Raw genomic sequence first — 18,942 nt, 5'->3', positions numbered from 1 at the left:
TATATACAGTGGACCCCCGGTTAACGATTTTAATCCGTGCAAGAGGGGTAATTGTTATGCGAAATAATCGTTATGTGAATGAATTTTCCCCATAAGAAATAATGGAAATAAAATTAATCCGTGCAAGACACCCAAAAGTATGAAAACAAAAATTTTACCACATGAAATATACATTTTCCCACACACAAAGAGAAGGATACATGCACAATAGTAGAGTAGTACATGCACAGTATATATTGTGCATGTACTAGTCTACTAAATGAAGAATAAATGACACTTACCTTTATTGAAGATGCAGCAATGACTGATGAGACACTGTGTCCTGGGAGTGCCTTTTCCTCCTGAGTACTGTAGGTCCTGTTTGGCATTTTCTTCCAGAACAGGCCTTATCACACTGTGTATGCCACTACGATTCTTAAATCTCTCAAACCAACCTTTGCTGGCTTTAAATTCACCAATATGAGCACTAGTTCCAGGCATTTTTCCCTGTTCACCTGGGTGTTAGTCGACTTGTGTGGGTTGCATCCTGGGAGATAAGATTAAGGACCCCAATGGAAATAAGTTAGACAGTCTTGGATGACACTGACTTTTTTGGGTTATCCTGGGTGGCAAATCCTCTGGGGTTAATTGTTTCTTGGTATTCTCAATAAGCCACACCAACAACGGTGCTACAGCAGCAGCAGCAGCACAGCTGACAGTGCAGCAGCAGCAGCAGCTGTACCACCAATAGTAGCGATGGTTGATTGGGGTTTATGCATATTATAATAAGCGGTATGCGATATATATATATATATGATGCCATCGTATATATACTATATATATATATATATAAATTAAATCAGAGTTTTTTTACACATTTTCAAATGTAAAAAAAAAAAAGATTACTTTTTTTTACATACTTTCAAATGTTGAAAAAACGTATATATACATTTGGACCGTTTACGGGTTAAAGAAGAAAATTTGATTCGGATTTTTAGTAACTCAGAATAACCTATTGAGGCCCTTTGATCATCCTAGGATATTACTTGCCCTAGTCAGCTAACACCCAAGTACCTACTTACCAGTAGCTAGGTCCCAGTGGAAATAAGTCTGACTCTTTTGGGTTATCCTAGGTAATCTATGTTGCTATGTTTGATTATTTATATAACTGTATTTATGTATACGTGTACCTGAATAAACTTACTCAACCATAAATACCTAGGTATCTACAGTATTTACTGCTAGGCAAGAAGAGCAGCAGGTGTTGGGTGAGTTTCTCATACATCTTTCCTAGTTCATGGCACAACCTGGGGTCCTGTCAGGTGTAAGCCTGACACTACCTCTGCACTAATGAATTTTAAGCAAGATTAGATACAGCCCCATTGTGTGGTTACTATGACATACATGACTTATGAAGGATGCCCATTCTCAGATGTTGCATAATACATATAGGTTAATGCTTCCTTATGAATATAAAAATAATGAGATACTGTATACAGCACTTCACATGCCTAGAAGAAAAAACTATGCTTACATATCACCCTATTACAGGATAGTTTTGCCTGTCATTATAAAAGAATGGTTTTCCAGCTACATATGCTCTGAAACACAGGTTTAACACTTAGTTTTAATCATAAAAATAATAATCTATAACACAGGATGGTGTCCCTTTCATATATACTCCGTAACACAGGATGGTGTCCCTTTCATATATACTCCATAACACAGGATGGTGTCCCTTTCATATATACTCCATAACACAGGATGGTGTCCCTTTCATATATACTCCATAACAGGATGGTGTCCCTTTCATATATACTCCGTAACACAGGATGGTGTCCCTTTCATATATACTCCGTAACACAGGATGGTGTCCCTTTCATATATACTCCGTAACACAGGATGGTGTCCCTTTCATATATACTCCATAACACAGGATGGTGTCCCTTTCATATATACTCCATAACAGGATGGTGTCCCTTTCATATATACTCCATAACAGGATGGTGTCCCTTTCATATATACTCCATAACAGGATGGTGTCCCTTTCATATATACTCCATAACAGGATGGTGTCCCTTTCATATATACTCCATAACACAGGATGGTGTCCCTTTCATATATACTCCATAACACAGAATGGTGTCCCTTTCACATATACTCCATAACACAGAATGGTGTCCCTTTCACATATACTCCATAACACAGAATGGTGTCCCTTTCATATATACTCCATAACAGGATGGTGTCCCTTTCATATATACTCCATAACAGGATGGTGTCCCTTTCATATATACTCCGTAACACAGGATGGTGTCCCTTTCATATATACTCCATAACACAGGATGGTGTCCCTTTCATATATACTCCGTAACACAGGATGGTGTCCCTTTCATATATACTCCGTAACACAGGATGGTGTCCCTTTCATATATACTCCATAACACAGGATGGTGTCCCTTTCATATATACTCCATAACACAGGATGGTGTCCCTTTCATATATACTCCGTAACACAGGATGGTGTCCCTTTCATATATACTCCGTAACACAGGATGGTGTCCCTTTCATATATACTCCATAACACAGGATGGTGTCCCTTTCATATATACTCCGTAACACAGGATGGTGTCCCTTTCATATATACTCCGTAACACAGGATGGTTCTCCTGACGTATTCCTTAATACAGGATACTTTTTATATACTCCATTGCAAAGGATAGTTTTTTCCAGTTATATTTTTTCACATTGTATGGTTTCCTTGTCATAATTCATAACATTGTCATGAAGCAGACTTTGAATGCAAATGCAGGAAGATGTGGCTTAGGTGTGATATGTATAATTTGTGAATAATAACTATTATTTTATATATAAGCAATATTACTAGTAATTTATATTTTTCAGATGGAATTATGTCTATACCATATATAAGGCAGTAACTAGACACAACCAAGAAAAAAATCCTGTGGTTTCCATGTACACTTTTTTAAGATAAAATGGTATAGTACTCTTATAATGTACATATATAAATTAGGAGCAATTATATTAATTTTATGAAAGACATTGGTTTCAAAATCAGTTATGTACAGCTACAGAGCTAGAACATTATTGTAATAAAGTTGGCAGAATTAAGCAAGTAAGTTTGTTCAGGTATACACAAATACAGTTACATAGAATTATCATACATAGCAGCATATGTGTAGACAACCTGGGATAACCCAAATAAGTCAGACAGTAAAAGGACATATGTGCAACTAATGTGACATTTTATTGTGGCAACGTTTCACTCTCCAGGAGCTTTGTCAAGCTCCTGGAGAGCAAAACGTTGCCACAATAAAATGTCACATTAGTTGCACTTGTGTCCTTTTACTTTAGAACATTATTCACAATTCTGATTAGATTATAATCTTTAAATCAACCTAAGCATTCAAAAAATATCAACTTTGCATATGCAGTGTTTTTCATTTATTAGATTAAGTTCTAGTGATAAGGAATAATGTTAAAATACTTAATACTCAGCACAATCAGTGACTTTCCAGTAAGCTTGTAGTCCAAGTCATTTTTTTTTTTTACTATGTAATTTTTTTTAAATAGAAGTTACTCGTTTTTATTTTCAAATTTGGTTTAAAGATTGAAGGAAATGGTAAAATTTGCATTTGCAGTACATACTGTACAAATATTATACTGAACTTTTGCATTTTGCCAGAATTCAATCAAAAAAATTGTAATTTTATTGTGCTGACATTATCTTCCATAGGATTTGAAATTATTGCACGAGTTGGGTGCATGGTCTCAGCACGTACCACTGCCTCGTGTATTAGATCTGGCTGTCGAAGTGTTAGAGTTCTGCCGCAAGAAAAATGTCATATAACCTAACCATTTGGAAGATATTCTTCTGATCTTATCCTTTGCATTGCCCCATAATGCTAAGGGATGTTCCCAGCTTCTACAGTCTCTTCCTATGTAAGCAAAATTAGAATTAAGCATATAGAAATTTTTGCTGAGTGTGCCACTATATTTTCACTCAAAATCTTTCAGACATCAGTTCATATTTATGTTCTTCATGTATGTTTATAGGAATTTCTATAACATACTGCACTCTTTGTACTGTACTATATATTATCAGATTGTTAACACTAATATTGCTAATAATGTTGGTTGAATTACCACAGTAGTACTTGTGTCCATTACCTAACGCTAATATTGGTGTTCCTAGTTGCTTTTAGTTTGTACATAAATATATCAGAAAATAAGAACATGAAAATAAATATGTAGCCATTTTTTTTTGCACTATCATGACTCCAGTACAGTTCCATATACAGTGGTACCTGGAGTTACGAACTTAATTCATTACAGAAGGCTGTGCGAGTGCCGATACCGAATGAATTTGTTCCTATAAGGAATAATATAATTAGATTAGTCCGTTTCAGACCCCCAAAAATACACTTACAAAAGCAGTTACAAAACTACACTTACATAATTGTTCGAATTGGGAGTTGTTCGAAACTCAAGGTACCATTGATTTATAGATAAATATGTAGTGAGACAAAAGTTATGTAGATACACCTACATAGTTGCTGTAGACAGGTATATATGTCCAGTATATACAATTCTTTAACTTACCTTTAATTAATATTGTTTGTTTCCAGAAACAGCTCAGTATGGGATAAGCTAGAACAAGAGTTGTCTAACAAGAAATTTCTCTCAATAGAGATTACAATCACACTCTATGAACAGTATCCCTCTTCACTTGGAAATGAGATGCTGCGTGTCCTCACTCAGTATGCTGATGTTGTGTACACAGGTGATTGGTGTAAAGATGTGGCACTTAGCATTGCTCACTTCAGTTCTCATCATGAATTTTTTTGACATGGATCAGTCTCGTTACAAGAGTATGAAGAACCGCTCTCCATTTGAAACTCGTCAGCAGAGCAATAAAATAAATTTCTGGGCAGTCTCTCCAGTGATAAATGCTGCAGCCCGCAACAAATCTATATTTTTCTCATGTTTAAAGCTTCTGTTTAAAATTGTTGTAGAGACAAGATATTCAATAAGTTCTGTATTTGGAAGTATGGGCTATTCTGAAGAACTTAAAAGTAAAATACATAGAGAATTGCATGAATACTTCCCTTCAGATATACATCTTGTATACCTGTTAACATTACCAGTAACCACAGGTCAAGGACTAAAATATTTTGAAAACTATTCTCAAGTATTAGTTGTTCAGAATGCCTTGTCAGAAGCTTTGCAAAGAGGCTGTGTTACTACTATTCATGTCTTACTGTGCTTCTTTCCGTATTGGCTGCCAATACTTGAACAAAACCAGTTTTTGGACAAATATTTAAGACGAGTGGTGTGAACTTTCAAGTATTTCTTGATACATGTACAGCAGGTTAGGTTCCGGGCTACCGTTGTAAAGTGAAACAGCCTTTTTTTTCAGTTTCAAATGTATATAAAAGCCTGATAACATATTTACATTATCATATATTAAGTGAGCAATAGAGCTGGGCCTAAAAAATGCGCATACAGTACACACATTACTTCTTCTTTCAACAAACCGGCCATATCCCACCAAGGCCCAAAAAGAAAAACGAAAGTTTCTCTTTTTAAATTTAGTAATTTATACAGGAGAAGGGGTTACTAGCCCCTTGCTCCTGACATTTTAGTTGCCTCTTGCAACACACATGGCTTACGGAGGAAGAATTCTGTTCCACTTCCTCATGGAGATAAGAGGAAATAAACAAAAAGAAGAGCTAGTAAGAAAATAGAAGAAAACCCAGAGGGGTGTATATATATATGCTTGTACATGTATTTGTAGTGTGACCTAAGTGTAAGTAGAAGTAGCAAGATGTACCTGAAATCTTGTATGTTTATGAAACAGAGAAAAGATCCAGCAATCCTACCCTCTGTGTAAAACAAGTACATGTACAGGCTTCCATTTACATACACTTGGCAGGATGATTATAATAATAATAATAATAATAATTGTACATGTATTTGTAGTGTGACCTAAGTGTAAGTAGAAGTAGCAAGATGTACCTGAAATCTTGTATGTTTATGAGACAGAAAAGATACCAGCAATCCTACCTTTGTGTAAAACAATTACATACAGGTTGCTATCTACCAGCCTACTACCTAGACACATTACTTACCTTAAAATATTTTTGTACTTAGCTTATAATGAGTGGTGAATGTATTGTAGGTAGCCTTAATAATAAATGAAGAATGAGTATAATTGAAAAACCACTGTAGTATTAGCGCAACACTGTCAAGCAGGGGTCTATGCTTTTCGGTGTGCTAATTTGAAAAAATTTTAATTTTTATAGTACATATCAGTACATAGTTACAAAATAAATTAAGTGTTTTCATCACATGTAATTTTTTTATATTAGATAATGGAATCTGTTTTCTTGGATGTAAATTTATTGTACTAAATAATGTAATCATTATGAAAATAATCACACCAATAAAGAAATCCTATATCATCTCAGAGGAACATTATCACACTGTAAATGCTACAGTTATATCAGTAAGGATATTCATGTTAAAAATAGACATTGGAATGACATTTTCTTTTCTAGTGTTTGGATCTCTTAGATCAGTCCCCATATGTAATAGCCCATTATGGCTTTGTCTCATTTTCCCTGATACCTTTTCTCCATGGTTTACTGTGGGTGTCCCAAATTTGGTTTAAAGAAAATCAAGTGTGAGTGGCCTGGTGGCTAAAGCTCCTGCTTCACACACGGAGGGCCTGGGTTCGATTCCCGGTGGGTGGAAACATTTCGACACATTTAATACTTTTCATAGATATAAAAGTGTGCTTCAAGAAGTTGAAGCTGCAGTCCACCATTGGTGAGTGAATAAAGGAGATATGGGAAACTCATTGCTGGTTTTGTTGAATCAGTTGACTGGTCATGCATCACATCATGATTTGCTAGGTTCTGCTTTACTCAGGTTTGCTGCCAAACTTGCAGTCAATGGGTTTTGGTTTGTGGTTCCCTTTTTCTGATTGCAGACTGTAAATTGTAAGTTCAAGGAGTGCCAGGTAAGATGAAGCTAGGCCTCCAGTGGTATATGACAGAAAAGTGTATTTGGCTAGATTCTAGCAGACATTGGAGGGTACATGCCCTTTTGGTCTTGTAACTGGAAATCACTTATTTCAAACTTCAGGACTCTATAACCTATGTGGGTTTAGCACTTGCTTTTTAATGCTGTATAATAATAATAAAGTAGCTACATCATCCGGGCTATGATCATGGTGTCTCGTCTTCAATGTTAAACTTACGCAGTGCAGAAATCTGAGTAAATCCTCACCTGACTTGACTTGCACTCGTAACAATGATGGTGTAGAATTAGCCTACTCCAGTGATGTAGAAGTACTGGTTTATCACTGTGGTCCCCATGAAGACCACTATGGCTCTTAAAGACTATCATTATGGCCCCCCCCCACCCTTCTGAGGAGGTTCCTTGAGATTAGAGGGAAAGTTCTGATCCAAGGAATTTAATTTCTAGCCTCGAAGCAAATCTGATTTCCTCCCATTCCCAAGGTGCTATATAACCCCTATAGGTCTAGCAGATCTTTTAAAAATAATATGTAATAATAATAATACTAGTAAGGTAATATAATATAGTCCCCTCAAAGAATTAAAAGAGTCGCAATCCAGTGACTGAATAATACACAAATAAACTGCATGTAGGTATCAGCATGTGGATTGTGTAATATTGTCCCTCCAAGACTAGTGATGACTAGTACCACCATCAAGATCACCAGTATGGTCCCTCCAAGACTAGTGATGACTAGTACCACCATCAAGATCACCAGTATGGTCCCTCCAAGACTAGTGATGACTAGTACCACCATCAAGATCACCAGTATGTTCCCTCCAAGACTAGTGATGACTAGTACCACCATCAAGATCACCAGTATGGTCCCTCCAAGACTAGTGATGACTAGTACCACCATCAAGATCACCAGTATGTTCCCTCCAAGACTAGTGATGACTAGTCCCACCATCAAGATCACCAGTATGGTCCCTCCAAGACTAGTGATGACTAGTACCACCATCAAGATCACCAGTATGGTCCCTCCAAGACTAGTGATGACTAGTACCACCATCAAGATCACCAGTATGGTCCCTCCAAGACTAGTGATGACTAGTACCACCATCAAGATCACCAGTATGGTCCCTCCAAGACTAGTGATGACTAGTACCACCATCAAGATCACCAGTATGGTCCCTCCAAGACTAGTGATGACTAGTCCCACCATCAAGATCACCAGTATGTTCCCTCCAAGACTAGTGATGACTAGTACCACCATCAAGATCACCAGTATGGTCCCTCCAAGACTAGTGATGACTAGTACCACCATCAAGATCACCAGTATGTTCCCTCCAAGACTAGTGATGACTAGTACCACCATCAAGATCACCAGTATGGTCCCTCCAAGACTAGTGATGACTAGTACCACCATCAAGATCACCAGTATGTTCCCTCCAAGACTAGTGATGACTAGTACCACCATCAAGATCACCAGTATGTTCCCTCCAAGACTAGTGATGACTAGTACCACCATCAAGATCACCAGTATGGTCCCTCCAAGACTAGTGATGACTAGTACCACCATCAAGATCACCAGTATGTTCCCTCCAAGACTAGTGATGACTAGTACCACCATCAAGATCACCAGTATGGTCCCTCCAAGACTAGTGATGACTAGTACCACCATCAAGATCACCAGTATGGTCCCTCCAAGACTAGTGATGACTAGTACCACCATCAAGATCACCAGTATGGTCCCTCCAAGACTAGTGATGACTAGTACCACCATCAAGATCACCAGTATGGTCCCTCCAAGACTAGTGATGACTAGTGCCACCATCAAGACCACTGTGGTCCCACCATCAAGATCACCAGTATGGTCCCTCCAAGACTAGTGATGACTAGTACCACCATCAAGATCACCAGTATGGTCCCTCCAAGACTAGTGATGACTAGTACCACCATCAAGATCACCAGTATGGTCCCTCCAAGACTAGTGATGACTAGTACCACCATCAAGATCACCAGTATGGTCCCTCCAAGACTAGTGATGACTAGTACCACCATCAAGATCACCAGTATGGTCCCTCCAAGACTAGTGATGACTAGTACCACCATCAAGATCACCAGTATGTTCCCTCCAAGACTAGTGATGACTAGTACCACCATCAAGATCACCAGTATGGTCCCTCCAAGACTAGTGATGACTAGTACCACCATCAAGATCACCAGTATGGTCCCTCCAAGACTAGTGATGACTAGTACCACCATCAAGATCACTGTGGTCCCACCATCAAGACCACTGTGGTCCCACCATCAAGATCACCAGTATGGTTTCATCATAATCACCACTATGGTCCCACCATCAAGACCACTGTGGTCCCACCATCAAGATCACCAGTATGGTTTCACCATAATCACCACTATGGTCCCACCATCAAGACCACTATGGTCCCACCATCAAGACCACTGTGGTCCCACCATCAAGATCACCAGTATGGTTTCATCATAATCACCACTATGGTCCCACCATCAAGACCACTGTGGTCCCACCATCAAGATCACCAGTATGGTTTCACCATAATCACCACTATGGTCCCACCATCAAGACCACTATGGTCCCACCATCAAGACCACTGTGGTCCCACCATCAAGATCACCAGTATGGTTTCATCATAATCACCACTATGGTCCCACCATCAAGACCACTATGGTCCCACCATCAAGACCACTGTGGTCCCACCATCAAGATCACCAGTATGGTTTCATCATAATCACCACTATGGTCCCACCATCAAGACCACTGTGGTCCCACCATCAAGATCACCAGTATGGTTTCACCATAATCACCACTATGGTCCCACCATCAAGACCACTATGGTCCCACCATCAAGACCACTGTGGTCCCACCATCAAGATCACCAGTATGGTTTCATCATAATCACCACTATGGTCCCACCATCAAGACCACTGTGGTCCCACCATCAAGATCACCAGTATGGTTTCACCATAATCACCACTATGGTCCCACCATCAAGACCACTGTGGTCCCACCATCAAGATCACCAGTATGGTTTCATCATAATCACCACTATGGTCCCACCATCAAGACCACTATGGTCCCACCATCAAGACCACTGTGGTCCCACCATCAAGATCACCAGTATGGTTTCACCATAATCACCACTATGGTCCCACCATCAAGACCACTATGGTCCCACCATCAAGACCACTGTGGTCCCACCATCAAGATCACCAGTATGGTTTCATAATCACCACTATGGTCCCACCATCAAGACCACTGTGGTCCCACCATCAAGATCACCAGTATGGTTTCATCATAATCACCACTATGGTCCCACCATCAAGACCACTGTGGTCCCACCATCAAGATCACCAGTATGGTTTCATCATAATCACCACTATGGTCCCACCATCAAGACCACTGTGGTCCCACCATCAAGATCACCAGTATGGTTTCACCATAATCACCACTATGGTCCCACCATCAAGACCACTATGGTCCCACCAAGAAACCACTACTGTCCCACCAAGACCACTAGTATGGCCAATCAAGACCACTAGTCCCACTAAGAATACTGCTTAGTCTCCCATTATGACCACTATGGTCCCACCAAGACCACGATACAAATATAAATATCTTTCTTTTCTGCAGTATACAGATAATATAGTTTACATGTAACAAAATATTGTTAAACACGAAAGAAAGCCAATAATAGCATGCTGCTTATTTCAGGCAGATCACTATGGTCCCAACAAAACCACTGCTATGGTTTCACCATCAAGACCACTACTGTGGTCCCACCGTCAGAACCCCCAATATGGTACCACCCCTAAGATCTCTCTGGTCCCACCAAGTATACATAAGTTTATTTAGGTACAGGTGCATATAAATATAATTATCAGACATAGTAACATGTATGTAATTTATCTAGGAAAACCCAAAAAAGTAAATTACTTATTTCCATTGGGATCCTTGTAACATTCAAAGCCTAGCTGTCAGATACAGTAGACATCAGTCATGACTATAACCTTAATGGTCCCACCATCAAGATCACCAGTATGGTTTCATCATAATCACCACTATGGTCCCACCATCAAGACCACTGTGGTCCCACCATCAAGACCACCAGTATGGTTTCATCATAATCACCACTATGGTCCCACCATCAAGACCACTGTGGTCCCACCATCAAGATCACCAGTATGGTTTCATCATAATCATCACTATGGTCCCACCATCAAGACCACTGTGGTCCCACCATCAAGATCACCAGTATGGTTTCATCATAATCACCACTATGGTCCCACCATCAAGACCACTGTGGTCCCACCATCAAGATCACCAGTATGGTTTCACCATAATCACTATGGTCCCACCATCAAGACCACTGTGGTCCCACCATCAAGACCACTATGGTCCCACCATCAAGATCAGTGGTCCCATCATCAAGATCACCAGTATGGTTTCACCATAATCACCACTATGGTCCCACCATCAAGACCACTATGGTCCCACCATCAAGACCACTGTGGTCCCACCATCAAGATCACCAGTATGGTTTCACCATAATCACCACTATGGTCCCACCATCAAGACCACTATGGTCCCACCATCAAGACCACTGTGGTCCCACCATCAAGATCACCAGTATGGTTTCATCATAATCACCACTATGGTCCCACCATCAAGACCACTGTGGTCCCACCATCAAGATCACCAGTATGGTTTCACCATAATCACCACTATGGTCCCACCATCAAGACCACTATGGTCCCACCATCAAGACCACTGTGGTCCCACCATCAAGATCACCAGTATGGTTTCATCATAATCACCACTATGGTCCCACCATCAAGACCACCACCTATGGTCCCACCATCAAGACCATCACTATGGTTCCACAATCAAGACCAACACCTATGGTCCCACCATCAAGACCACTATGGTTCCACCATCAAAACCATGACTATGGTCCCACCATCAACACCATCACTATTTATTTATTTATTTATTTATTTATTTCCAATTTGTGCACACATACAGAGGTACAAAAAAAATACAGATAAGAGCAGTATGCCAAAGCCACTTATACTATGCATAGCATTACGGGCTGGCTTAAAATTAAGACCATCACTAAAATTAAGACCATCACTATGGTCCCACCATCAAGACCACCACTATGGTCCCACCATCAAGACCACCACCATGGTCCCACCATCAAGACCACCACCATGGTCCCACCATCAAGACCACCACCATGGTCCCACCATCAAAACCATCACTATGGTCCCACCATCAAGACCACCACTATGGTCCCACCATCAAGACCACCACCATGGTCCCACCATCAAGACCACCACCATGGTCCCACCATCAAAACCATCACTATGGTCCCATCAAGACCATCACTATGGTCCCACCATCAAGACCACCACCATGGTCCCACCATCAAGACCACCACCATGGTCCCACCATCAAAACCATCACTATGGTCCCACCATCAAGACCACCACCTATGGTCCCACCATCAAGACCATCACTATGGTCCCACCATCAAGACCATCACTATGGTCCCACCATCAAGACCACCACCTATGGTCCCACCATCAAGACCATCACTATGGTTCCACCATCAAGACCAACACCTATGGTCCCACCATCAAGACCACTATGGTTCCACCATCAAAACCATCACTATGGTCCCACCATCAACACCATCACTATGGTCCCACCATCAAGACCACTATGGTTCCACAAAGACCATCACTATGGTCCCACCATCAAGACCATCACTATGGTCCCACAATCAAGACCACTATGGTTCCACCATCAAGACCATCACTATGGTCCCACCATCAAGACCATCACTATGGTCCCACCATCAAGACCACTATGGTTCCACCATCAAGACCAACACCTATGGTCCCACCATCAAGACCACTATGGTTCCACCATCAAAACCATCACTATGGTCCCACCATCAAGACCATCACTATGGTCCCACCATCAAGACCACTATGGTTCCACCATCAAGACCATCACTATGGTCCCACCATCAAGACCATCACTATGGTCCCACCATCAAGACCACTATGGTTCCACCATCAAGACCATCACTATGGTCCCACCATCAAGACCACTATGGTTCCACCATCAAGATCACTATGGTCCCACCATCAAGACCATCACTATGGTCCCACCATCAAGACCATCACTATGGTTCCACCATCAACACCACCACCATGGTCCCACCTTCAGGACCACCACTGTGGTCTCACCATCAAGACCACTGTGGTCCCACCATCAACACCACCACCATGGTCCCACCTTCAAGACCACTGTGGTCTCACCATCAAGACCACTGTGGTCCCACCATCAGACCACTGTGGTCCCACCATCAAGACCACTGTGGTCCCACCATCAAGACCACTGTGGTCCCACCATCAAGACCACTGTGGTCCCACCATCAAGACCACTGTGGTCTCACCATCAAGACCACTGGTCCCACCATCAAGACCACCACTGTGGTCTCACCATCAAGACCACCACTGTGATCCTGCCATCAAGACCACCACTGTTTACCTGGAGAGGGTTTCTGTGGGTCCACCATCAAGACCACCACCATGGTCCCACCATCAAGACCACTGTGGTCCCATCATCAAGACCACTGTGGTCCCACCATCAAGACCACCACTGTCGTCTCACCATCAAGACCACCACTGTATACCTGGAGAGGGTTTCTGTGGGCCCACCATCAAGACCACCATGGTCCCACCAAGACCACCACCATGGTCCCACCATCAAAACCATCACTATGGTCCCACCATCAAGACCACCACCATGGTCCCACCATCAAGACCACCACCATGGTCCCACCATCAAGACCACCACCATGGTCCCACCATCAAAACCATCACTATGGTCCCACCATCAAGACCACCACTATGGTCCCACCATCAAGACCACCACCATGGTCCCACCATCAAGACCACCACCATGGTCCCACCATCAAAACCATCACTATGGTCCCACCATCAAGACCACCACCTATGGTCCCACCATCAAGACCATCACTATGGTCCCACCATCAAGACCATCACTATGGTCCCACCATCAAGACCACCACCTATGGTCCCACCATCAAGACCATCACTATGGTTCCACCATCAAGACCAACACCTATGGTCCCACCATCAAGACCACTATGGTTCCACCATCAAAACCATCACTATGGTCCCACCATCAACACCATCACTATGGTCCCACCATAAAGACCACTATGGTTCCACCAAGACCATCACTATGGTCCCACCATCAAGACCACCACTATGGTCCCACCATCAAGACCACCACCATGGTCCCACCATCAAGACCACCACCATGGTCCCACCATCAAGACCACCACCATGGTCCCACCATCAAAACCATCACTATGGTCCCACCATCAAGACCACCACCTATGGTCCCACCATCAAGACCATCACTATGGTCCCACCATCAAGACCATCACTATGGTCCCACCATCAAGACCACCACCTATGGTCCCACCATCAAGACCATCACTATGGTTCCACCAACAAGACCAACACCTATGGTCCCACCATCAAGACCACTATGGTTCCACCATCAAAACCATCACTATGGTCCCACCATCAACACCATCACTATGGTCCCACCATCAAGACCACTATGGTTCCACCAAGACCATCACTATGGTCCCACCATCAAGACCACCACTATGGTCCCACCATCAAGACCACCACCATGGTCCCACCATCAAGACCACCACCATGGTCCCACCATCAAGACCACCACCATGGTCCCACCATCAAAACCATCACTATGGTCCCACCATCAAGACCACCACTATGGTCCCACCATCAAGACCACCACCATGGTCCCACCATCAAGACCACCACCATGGTCCCACCATCAAAACCATCACTATGGTCCCATCAAGACCATCACTATGGTCCCACCATCAAGACCACCACCATGGTCCCACCATCAAGACCACCACCATGGTCCCACCATCAAAACCATCACTATGGTCCCACCATCAAGACCACCACCTATGGTCCCACCATCAAGACCATCACTATGGTCCCACCATCAAGACCATCACTATGGTCCCACCATCAAGACCACCACCTATGGTCCCACCATCAAGACCATCACTATGGTTCCACCATCAAGACCAACACCTATGGTCCCACCATCAAGACCACTATGGTTCCACCATCAAAACCATCACTATGGTCCCACCATCAACACCATCACTATGGTCCCACCATCAAGACCACTATGGTTCCACCAAGACCATCACTATGGTCCCACCATCAAGACCATCACTATGGTCCCACCATCAAGACCACTATGGTTCCACCATCAAGACCATCACTATGGTCCCACCATCAAGACCATCACTATGGTCCCACCATCAAGACCACTATGGTTCCACCATCAAGACCAACACCTATGGTCCCACCATCAAGACCACTATGGTTCCACCATCAAAACCATCACTATGGTCCCACCATCAAGACCATCACTATGGTCCCACCATCAAGACCACTATGGTTCCACCATCAAGACCATCACTATGGTCCCACCATCAAGACCATCACTATGGTCCCACCATCAAGACCACTATGGTTCCACCATCAAGACCATCACTATGGTCCCACCATCAAGACCATCACTATGGTCCCACCATCAAGACCACTATGGTTCCACCATCAAGATCACTATGGTCCCACCATCAAGACCATCACTATGGTCCCACCATCAAGACCATCACTATGGTTCCACCATCATCACCACCACCATGGTCCCACCTTCAGGACCACCACTGTGGTCTCACCATCAAGACCACTGTGGTCCCACCATCAACACCACCACCATGGTCCCACCTTCAAGACAACCACTGTGGTCTCACCATCAAGACCACTGTGGTCCCATCAGACCACTGTGGTCCTACCATCAAGACCACTGTGGTCCCACCATCAAGACCACTGTGGTCCCACCATCAAGACCACCGTGGTCCCACCATCAAGACCACTGTGGTCTCACCATCAAGACCACTGGTCCCACCATCAAGACCACCACTGGTCTCACCATCAAGACCACCACTGATCCTGCCATCAAGACCACCATTGTTTACCAGGAGAGGGTTTCTGTGGGCCATCAAGACCACCACCATGGTCCCACCATCAAGACCACTGTGGTCCCATCATCAAGACCACTGTGGTCCCACCATCAAGACCACCACTGTCGTCTCACCATCAAGACCACCACTGTATACCTGGAGAGGGTTTCTGTGGGCCCACCATCAAGACCACCATGGTCCCACCATCAAGACCACTGTGGTCCCACCATCAAGACCACTGTGGTCCCACCATCAAGACCACTGTGGTCTCACCATAAGACCACTGTGGTCCCACCATCAAGACCACTGTGGTCCCACCATCAAGACCACTGTTCCCACCATCAAGACCACCACTGTGGTCTCACCATCAAGACCACCACTGTGGTCCTGCCATCAAGACCACCACTGTTGACCTGGAGAGGGTTTCTGTGGGCCCACCATCAAGACCATCATGGTCCCACCAAGACCACCACCATAGTCCCACCATCAAGACCACTGTGGTCCCACCATCAAAACCACTGTGGTTCCACCATCAAGACCACTGTGGTCCCACCATCAAGACCACTGTGGTCCCACCATCAAGACCACCACTGTGGTCTCACCATCAAGACCACCACTGTAGTCCTGCCATCAAGACCACCACTGTTTACCTGGAGAGGGTTTCTGTGGGCCCACCATCAAGACCACCATGGTCCCACCAAGACCACCACCATGGTCCCACCATCAAGACCACTGTGGTCCCACCATCAAGACCACTGTGGTCCCACCATCAAGACCACTGTGGTCCTACCATCAAGACCACTGGTCCCACCATCAAGACCACTGTGGTCCCACCATCAAGACCACTGTGGTCCCACTATCAAGACCACCACTGTGGTCTCACCATCAAGACCACTGTGGTCCTGCCATCAAGACCACTGTTTACCTGGAGAGGGTTTCTGTGGGTCCACCATCAAGACCACAATGGTCCCACCAAGACCACCACTGTGGTCCCACCATCAAGACCACTGTGGTCCCACCATCAAGACCACTGTGGTCCCACCATCAAGACCACTGTGGTCCCACCATCAAGACCACTGTGGTCCCACCATCAAGACCACTGTGGTCCCACCATCAAGACCACTGTGGTCCCACCATCAAGACCACCACTGTGGTCTCACCATCAAGACCACCACTGTGGTCCTGCCATCAAGACCACCACTGTTGACCTGGAGAGGGTTTCTGTGGGCCCACCATCAAGACCACCATGGTCCCACCAAGACCACCACCATGGTCCCATCAAGACCACCATGGTCCCACCAAGACCACCACCATGGTCCCACCATCAAGACCACCACCATAGTTGTGTTAAGCTGTGTTGGTCTTCAAGGGAAAGTACCTTGATGTCCGTGAAGAGTTCTTGATTTAAGAAACAGGATTGTCAGACACTGCAACTTCTTGGGATCTTAATACTTGGGAATTCTTCGCTTGCCTAACCCTTGGGCACGACCTACTCCCACATTGGTCAAATGTGACACCACCTACGACTGCTGCACCTCTCCTGCCTATGGTATATAAGCTACTTCTCTGCACATATGCTGCTGTATTCTATTTAAGATTGATGGACTGACCACATCGACTCAAGGTTGAAGGACTGATTACCTCATTCTCCTCCTGCCAAGGTAGTGACCAAAATAAGGAAATGCATTGATATTCATTCATTCAATAGATGTCTTGCCAGAAATGCACAGAGAACTCAACTCAAATGACCTCTGAACTGCAATATCCCCATCAGAGTGCAAGCACTGCCTACCAGCCTGGTTGATCAGCAGCAAGTAGGTACCTGAGTGTTAGTGGACTGGTGTGGGTGGCATCCTGGGTGTTAGTGGACTGGTGTGGGTGGCATCCTGGGTGTTAGTGGACTGGTGTGGGTGGCATCCTGGGTGTTAGTGGACTGGTGTGGGTGGCATCTTGGGTGTTAGTGGACTGGTGTGGGTGGCATCCTGGGTGTTAGTGGACTGGTGTGGGTGGCATCCTGGGTGTTAGTGGAACATAAGAACAGTATTGTGTAGCACTAGGGAGGATAATCCATCTGTCAACTTCTACTCTTCCTGGAAGAATTAAGGATGTCTGACTTTATGCTTAAACACTGACATGGCAGGTAAATTTGAAGGTGGTAAAGCTGTCCTCTACACAGTGGCATCTTTCAACTACTTGCTCCTGTAGATTCTGAAGGCACTGGGATAAAACATCAGTGAAGCTCCACTGACTTTGAAGATCACAACAGGAGAATTATTATTATTATTATAATCAAAAAGAAGCGCTAAGCCACAAGGACTATACAGCGCTGCAGGGCAGGAAGGAAGCGACGGCATCAGGTGGCCAAAGGGAGATGGATGAGTAATAGGTTACGGATAACAGCGGGGTAGTGGATGGTGAAAGGGTAAAGGGCAGCAAGAGACTGAACTAGAAAGGGCTGAGGGGAGTGCGAAAAGTATCATCAGAGTTTGTGGAGTAAATCAGTCGTTGTCAAGAAGTCAATGAGAGGGAAGGTAAAGAGAGAGTAGTAGAACGAAGACGACGTTGGAGGTAAATTCTGCGTGCTCGTTGATAGAGAGGGCAGTCTAACAGAATGTGGCTAATCGATACTGGAACTTGACACTGCTCACAGAGAGGAACAGGGTGCCTCTCCATGAGATACCCATGAGTAAGACGAGTGTGGCCAATGCGAAGGCGGGAGAGAGTGGTCTCCCAACCTCGGCACTGATGA

The 18,942-nt window shown here is 43.9% G+C and overlaps 1 long non-coding RNA gene across 2 annotated transcripts; it reads left to right on the top strand.

Annotated features, from left to right (window-relative positions):
• The first annotated feature begins 875 nt into the window (after positions 1-875).
• LOC128684259 (uncharacterized) lies at positions 876-5,852 on the top strand. 2 transcript variants are annotated; one of them, XR_011393677.1, is made up of 4 exons: positions 876-1,247; positions 2,884-2,978; positions 3,737-3,942; positions 4,629-5,852. It is a non-coding gene; the product is annotated as an uncharacterized lncRNA (long non-coding RNA). The 2 variants fall into 2 exon arrangements; XR_011393676.1 differs by lacking the exon at positions 876-1,247 and having other exon boundaries at positions 2,464-2,978; positions 4,629-5,851.
• The last annotated feature ends 13,090 nt before the right edge of the window (positions 5,853-18,942 follow it).

The sequence above is a fragment of the Cherax quadricarinatus genome, chromosome 4, assembly GCF_038502225.1.
Source record: "Cherax quadricarinatus isolate ZL_2023a chromosome 4, ASM3850222v1, whole genome shotgun sequence".
In the NCBI taxonomy this organism is placed as follows: Eukaryota; Metazoa; Arthropoda; class Malacostraca; order Decapoda; family Parastacidae; genus Cherax; species Cherax quadricarinatus.
The sequence above is the reverse complement of the archived record's forward strand: the minus strand, read 5'-3'. Positions and strand labels throughout refer to the sequence as shown.